Source organism: Sander lucioperca, chromosome 7 (assembly GCF_008315115.2).
Source record: "Sander lucioperca isolate FBNREF2018 chromosome 7, SLUC_FBN_1.2, whole genome shotgun sequence".
In the NCBI taxonomy this organism is placed as follows: Eukaryota; Metazoa; Chordata; class Actinopteri; order Perciformes; family Percidae; genus Sander; species Sander lucioperca.
In genome coordinates, this window is record NC_050179.1 from 427,751 (window position 1) to 436,056 (window position 8,306).

Genomic DNA, 8,306 nt, shown 5'->3' on the forward strand with positions numbered 1-8,306 from the left:
CCGAACCTCACCTTGTGTTTTGTGTTTGTGTTTCCTCAATAGACACCAGAAAAGGCCCGCAGAACCGACCAGTACGGCAGGCTGATGGTGGTACTTACTCACCTAAAGTCTCAACAACAGGCGTCAAAGAGAATAGCAGACAAGGCGAGAAGTGCAACAATTCGCTTACAGATGAAAAAATCCCAGCAGCCCTAGATATACATACACAGATATACACACTCAAACACACACACACACACACACACACACACTCACACAAAACACACCTGTAAATAGTTGCTTTATTGTGTTTTATAGATAGGTTAAGATTCATTTTCTATTATAAGATGTTCTTTTTTAGTACTTTAAGATTCCTTTTTTTTAGATGTTCTATTGCACTATGTTACGATTCCTTTTGTTTTATTTACTGTTCTTTTTTAGTATATTAAGATTCATTTTGTTTTTTAGATGTTAAGATTCATTTTCTTATATTGTGTTTTTCAAATGTTCATTGTGCTTTTGTTGTTCAATACAAGTTCCTATTTTCAAATTCAGTCACTCTCTTGTCCTTATTCACTTAAAATGACACAGCTATAGTGAGAATGCTTAGCCTAAACATGAAGCTAAAAAATACATAGAAATCTAGTGCAATACTTGGGAACTTCCCCAGTTTCCTGGCTGTCATTTCTTTTAGTAACAGACTATGAAGCTACAACCACTTCTGCTGAACACCACATCCAAATGAAATAGCCAAAACTCATTTCAAAGCGTTTTTATGGGGATCAAACATAACTCAACTTAAAAAACCATATCCTTAAAATCTGACATTTAGCACAATTATGACAGGGATATCAGGGTTGCCCAGTGTGCCTGCTGCCATGGGAGGGAGTATGGGGGTCATGTGGCCTGTTAACCCAGGCTAAGAGACACTTTATGGGGCCTGGAGGTGAGGTTGAGGGCCATGCAGGTAGAATCTCAGCCATGGCAGTCTGTTACCTACATGGCATGGAAGGGAACATGGGGGTCATGGAGCCTGTTAACCCAGGCTTATAGGCAATTACTGGGGCTTAGGAGGGAGCATGGGGCCCTGGAGGTCAATGCCCAGCCAAAGAGGCTCTAACTGGGGCATGGGCAGGAGCATGAGGGTCATGGGGCGTGTTAACCCAGGCTAAGAGACACTTTCTGGGGCCTGGAGGTGAGGTTGAGGGCCATGGAGGTAGAGTCCCAGCCATGGCAGTCTGTTACCCAAATGGCATGGAAGGGAACATGGAGGTGATGGAGCCTGTTAACCCAGGATTACAGCCACTTACTGGGGCTTAGAAGGGAGCATGGGGCCCTGGAGGTCAATGCCCAGCCAAAGAGGCTCTAACTGGGGCATGGGTAGGAGCATGGGGGTCATGGGGCCTGTTAACCCAGGCTAAGAGACACGTTCTGGAGCCTGGAGGTGAGGTTGAGGGCCATGGAGGTAGAGTCCCAGCCATGGCAGTCTGTTAACCAAATGGCAGTGGGACACCAGGGTAACTTTGTGAAACGGTGGTCAGGACAATTGGGAATACAGAAACCCCTGTCATAAGTAATAGTAGTAAAATACACCCTAAGATGAAGCTAGCAACCCCATATTGGTAGCATGTATTCTCTGTGAGTCCACCATTGAATTGGACAAGGGTCCAACCCACTAGCACTGTGAATAAACATAGAAACACATTGTACTTTAGAACTGACATTTCCAATATGCTGAATGGACCACAGATTCATGGCTGTCATTTCCTTTAGGAACAGACTATGGAGCTGGAAGCAGTTTGATTTAGTAGAGGACTCTCTACTGTACAACATATCCAAATTTCAGAGTCATAACTCATTGCAAAGTGGTTTTATGGGGATATAAAAATAGGGAATTTAGAGCCGTAGTTACGTATTTGTACCTCCAGACACAATTTTCAAATTCCTATCTTTAAAAACTGACATTTGTCATGCATATGACTGGGAACTCAAGTATGCCCAGTGTCCTTGGTGTCATGACAGATTGATACCAAATTTCATAGTCATTGGTCATTTCAACTTTTTTTTACAGGGACCTAAGAGTCATGGCTTTAATTTCCTTTAGGAACAGACTATGGAGCTGGAACCAGTTTGATATAGTAGAGGACTCTCTACTGTACAAAATATCCAAAGAACCGTGGTTACGTATTTGTAACTCCAGAAACATTTTAAAAAAACCCTATCTTTAAAAACTAACATTTGTCATGCATTTGACAGGGAACCCATGATTCCCCAAAGTCCTCACTGCCATGGCAGTTTGTTTCCCAAATGGCAGTGGACACCAGGGGAACATTCTGACACGGCAGTCAGGACAACTGGGAATACAGAAACCCTTGTCATAAGTATGAGGCGTGTCAGTTTTTTCTGTTTGCAATGCTAATTAAGGCCAATCAGGGTCGGGAAATACACCCTAAGATGCAGCTAGCAACCCCATATTGGTAGCATTTATTCTTTGTGAGTCCACCATTGAATAGGACAAGGTTCCAACCCGCTAGCACTATGAATAAACATAGAAAAACATTGTACTTTAGAACTGACATTTCCAAAATACTGAATAGACCCCGGAATCATGGCTGTCATTTCTTTAATGAACAGACTATGGAGCTGGATCCAGAATTATTTAGTAGAGGAGTCTCTACTGTACAACATATCCAAATTTCAGAGTCATAACTCATTGTAAAGTGGTTTTATGGCGATATAAAGATAGGGAATTTTGAGCCGTGGTTACGTATTTGTAACTCCAGACATAATTTTGAAATTCCTATCTTTAAAAACTAACATTTGTCATGCATTTGACAGGGAACCCATGATTCCCCAAAGTCCTTTGTTAACCAAAAGGCAGTGGGCACCAGGGGAACATTCTGACACGTCGGTCAGGACAATTGGGAATACAGAAACACCTGTCATAAGTATGAGGCGTGTCAGTTTTTTCTGTTTGCAATGCTAATTAAGGCCAATCAGGGTCGGGAAATACACCCTAAGATGCAGCTAGCAACCCCATATTGGTAGCATTTATTCTTTGTGAGTCCACCATTGAATAGGACAAGGTTCCAACCCACTAGCACTATGAATAAACATAGAAAAACATTGTACTTTAGAACTGACATTTCCAAAATACTGAATAGACCCCGGAATCATGGCTGTCATTTCTTTAATGAACAGACTATGGAGCTGGATCTAGGTCGATTTAGTAGAGGACGCTCTACTGTACAACATATCCAAATTTCAGAGTCATAACTCATTGCAAAGTGGTTTTATGGGGATATAAAAATAGGGAATTTAGAGCCGTAGTTACGTATTTGTACCTCCAGACACAATTTTGAAATTCCCATCTTTAAAAACTGACATTTGTCATACATATGACTTGGAACTAAAGTATGCCAAGTGTCCTTGGTGTCATGGCAGTTTGTTCCACAAAAGGCATTGGGCACCAGGGGAACATTCTGACACGGCGGTCAGAACAATTGGGAATACAGAAACCCCTGTCACAAGTATTAGGCGTGTCAGTTTTTTCTGTTTGCATTGCCAATTAAGGCCAATTAGGGTCAGGAAATACACCCTAAGATGCAGCTAGCAACACCATATTGGTAGCATTTATTCTTTGTGAGTCCACCATTGAATTGGACAAGGTTCCAACCCACTAGCACTATGGATAAACATAGAAACACATTCTACTTTAGAACTGACATTTCCAATATGCTGAATGGACCACAGATTCATTGCTGTCATTTCGTTTAGGAACAGACTATTGAGCTGGATCCAGGTTGAATTAGTAGAAGACTCTCGACTCTACAACATATCCAAATTTCAGAGTCATAACTCATTGTAAAGTGGTCTTATGGGGATTTAAATATAGGGAATTTAGAGCCATGGTTACGTATTTGTAACTCCAAACACAATTTTGAAATTCCTATCTTTAAAAACTAACATTTGTCATGCTTATGACTGGGAACTCAAGTATGCCCAGTGTCCTTGGTGTCATGACAGATTGAAACCAAATTTCATAGTCATTGCTCATTTCAACTTTTTTTTACAGGGACCCAAGAGTCATGGCTGTAATTTCCTTTAGGAACAGACTATGGAGATGGAACCAGTTTGATTTAGTAGAGGACTCTCTACTGTACAACATATCCAAAGAGCCGTGGTTACGTATTTGTAACTCCAGACACATTTTAAAAACCCCTATCTTTAAAAACTGACATTTGTCACGCATTTGATAGGGAACCCATGATTCCCCAAAGTCCTCACTGCCATGGCAGTTTGTTTCCCAAATGGCAATGGACACCAGGGGAACATTCTGATACGGCGGTGAGGAGAATTGGGAATACAGAAACCACTGTCATAACTATGAGGCGTGTCAGTTTTTTCTGTTTACAATGACAATTACGGCCAATTAGGTTCAGAAATACGCCCTAAGATGCAGCTAGCAACCCAATATTGGCAGCATTTATTCTTTGTGAGTCCACCATTGAATAGGACAAGGTTCCAACACACTAGCACTATGGATAAACATAGATACACATTGTACTTTAGAACTGACATTTCCAATATGCTGAATGGACCACAGATTCATTGCTGTCATATCGTTTAGGAACAGACTATGGAGATGGATCCAGGTTGATTTAGTAGAGGACTCTCTACTGTACAACTTATCCGAATTTCAGAGTCATAACTCATTGCAAAGTGGTTTTATGGGGATATAAATATAGGGAAATTAGAGCCGTGGTTACGTATTTGTAACTCCAGACACAATTTTGAAATTCCTATTTTGAAAAACTGACATTTGTCATGCATATGACTGGGAATTCAAGTATGCCCAGTGTCCTTGGTGTCATGACAGATTTATACCAAATTTCATAGTCATTGCTCATTTCAACTTTTTTTTACAGGGACCAAAGAGTCATGGCTGTAATTTCCTTTAGGAACAGACTATGGAGCTGGAACCAGTTTGATTTAGTAGAGGACTCTCTACTGTACGACATATCCAAATGTCAGAGTAATAACTCATTGCAAAGTGGTTTTATGGGGATTTAAAAATAGGGAATTTACAGCCGTGGTTACATATTTGTAACTCCAGACACAATTTTGAAATTCCTATCTTTAAAAACTGACATTTGTCATACATATGACCAAATGGCAGTGGACACCAGGGGAACATTCTGACACGGTGGTCTGGACAATTGGAAATACAGAAACCCCTGTCATAAGTATGAGGCGTGTCAGTTTTTTCTGTTTACAATGCCAATTAAGGCCAATTAGGGTCAGAAATACGCCCCGATATTGGCAGCATTTATTCTTTGTGAGTCCACCATTGAATAGGACAAGGTTCCAACCCACTAATAAATAATAAATAATAATACATTTAATTTATAATGCACTTTTCATCAAAGATTTCAAAGTGCTACAGGTTAGAAACACAAAAAAATATAAATAAATAAATAAGCAGTTTAAAATACAACAAAGAAAAGAAACAAAAAAAGAAAAAATTCTAAAGGGGACCAAAAGCTTTGCTAAAAAGAAATGTCTTAAGACCTTTTTTAAAACAGTCAGTGGATTGAGGTGCCCTCAAGATGTCAGGGAGGGCGTTCCACAGACGTGGGGCAGCAGCACAGAAAGCCCTATCTCCCATTGTCCTGAGTCTGGTTCTGGGTAAGTGGAGGAGGTTTGAGTGAGTGGAGCGGAGGGAGCGTGTTGTGTTTTGTGGGTTGATAAGTTCTTTGAGGTAGGGAGGGGCATGTCCATGGATGCATTGATGTGTGAGGAGGGAAACCTTGTACTCAATCCTGGTGGAGACGGGAAGCCAGTGGAGTGAGTGGAGAATGGGGGTAATGTGCTCATGTTTCCGCACTCTCATCAGGATCCTAGCTGCAGAGTTTTGGATGTACTGAAGCCTCTGCAGACTCTTTCTAGGAATCCCAATGAGTAGTGCGTTACAGTAGTCCAGTCTGGAGGAGACAAAGGCATGAACCAGCTTTTCGGCATCTGAGAGGGAGAGAATGGGGCGGAGTTTTGAGATGTTACGGAGGTGGTAGAAAGAGTTCTTGCATAGGTGGTTTATATGGGCTTCAAAAGTGAGTTGGGAGTCCATTTTTACACCAAGATTTGTGACTGTTGATGAGAGGGGGATGTTGGAGCCAGAAAAGGTGTTGCTGGTTATCGATGATGATTTGGTCTGGTGTGGGGTGCCAACCAGGATGGCTTCGGTTTTGGAGCTGTTGAGTTGAAGGAAGTTGTGCTCCATCCATACCTTTATCTCCTCCAGACAGGTGGTGAGTTTTGATGGGGATGACTGTGAGAGTGGGGTTTCAGCTGTGGCATTTACATAGAGCTGTGTGTCATCGGCATAGCAGTGGAATGAAATGTTGTGACGGTTGATGATTTGGCCAAGGGGGGTGAGGTAGAGGATGAAGAGGATGGGGCCAAGGACTGACCCCTGGGGGACACCGCAGGTAACTGTGTGTGGATTTGATTTGGAGTGGGCCAGGGAGATGTATTTTGTCCGGTTTGTGAGGTATGATTTGAACCAACTGAGGGCAGTGTCATTGAGTCCAGTGATGAGGTGGAGCCGGTTTAGAAGAATGCCATGGTCGACAGTATCAAATGCAGCAGAAAGGTCCAGGAGGATGAGGAGGGAGGGAGAGCCAGCATCGGATGATATGAGGAGGTCGTTTGTGACTCTGACGAGGGCAGTCTCTGTGCTGTGGGCAGAGCGGAAACCTGACTGGAATTTTTCAAAGAGGTTATTTTGTTTGAGGTGGTCCTGAAGGTGGGTGGCAACTGCTTTCTCAAGTACTTTTGATATGAAAGGGAGATTGGAGATGGGCCTATAGTTGGATAGGACTTCCGGATCAAGAGTGGGTTTTTTGAGCAGTGGTCTGATAATGGCATTTTTTAAGACAGGGGGAACGTGACCAGTTTGGAGGGAATAATTTATAGCAGCGGTGATCAGGGGACTTAGGACAGTGATATGGGTTTTTACCAGAGAGGTTGGGAGAGGGTCCAGGGGACAGGTGGAGGATTTCATCTTCCTGACGATGTTCTGCACCTCTTCTGATGAAACCTCAGGAAAGCAGTTTAGGGGTTGGGAGAAGATATATGTTGGGGGGACAGTTTGGGTGGGAGGACCAGAAAGGGCAGAGCGAATATGTGCAATTTTTGATGTGAAGAAATCCATGAATTTATTGCACTGCTCTTCTGTAGTGGCAGTAAGTGGGGGGGATTGTGGTTTGAGAAGGTGGTTTACAGTGGAGAAAAGCTGCTTGGAATTTCCTGGGCTGTTTCTGATGGCATCGGAGTAAAACTGTGACCTTGCCTCTTTGAGGGACTGTGTATATTTTTGTTGTTGCTCCCGGTAAATTTGTTTGTGGACAGTGAGGCCAGAGGCTCTGAAGTGCCGCTCAAGGACCCGCCCTGCTGCCTTCATCTTACGAAGCCCATCTGTGAACCAGGGTGCTGAGCGGGTGAAGGTGACTGCTCTCGTTTTAACAGGGGCATGGAGGTCCAGGAGGCTGCTCAGATGGCTGTTGTAGTAGTCCACTGCTTCGTCGGCTGATGAAAAGTGTGTGGAAAGATGCTGAAAGTCTGCAGCCAAGAGTTCGGGGTTTATGTTTTTTAGGTTTCTGAAACAGATATTCCGTTTAGGCTTGGAGAGGCTGGATGAGGATGGCAAATCCATAGAAATGGCCTTGTGATCAGACACACCTAAGTCATACACCTGCAGATTGGTGAGAGGGGCAGAGTTTGTAATGACCAGGTCCAAGGTATGCCCCCTGGTGTGTGTGGGGACATCAACAAGTTGTTTTAAATTAAAGCAGTCCAGTAGTTGAAGAAATTCAGCTGCAAGATGGCAGGAGGGGGTGTCAACGTGGATGTTCATATCACCTAAAATTATAACATTGGCGGAGGATGTGCAGAAAGTTGTGAGAAGATTTGACATCTCAGTGATAAATGATGGGTTTGGTTTTGGTGGTCGGTAGATGAGGAGGAACAGCACAGGGGAAGGGGATTTACATTTAAATGCAAGGCATTCAAATGAAGACAGTTCAGATAATTGTTGCAGAGATAGTTCCAGATCGCTGCGATGGATGACTGACAGGCCGCCACCACGCCCTGTGCTGCGAGCTTTCTGGAGGTAGCTATATCCTTGGGGACAGCTCTCATTTAAAGAAGAAAAGGTATTTGGTTGGTGCCAGGTCTCTGTAATGCACATATAATCCAGACATTTATCCAGGATATAGTCATGAATGAGGCAGGATTTGTTTGTAATAGACTGTGCATTTAAGAGTTCA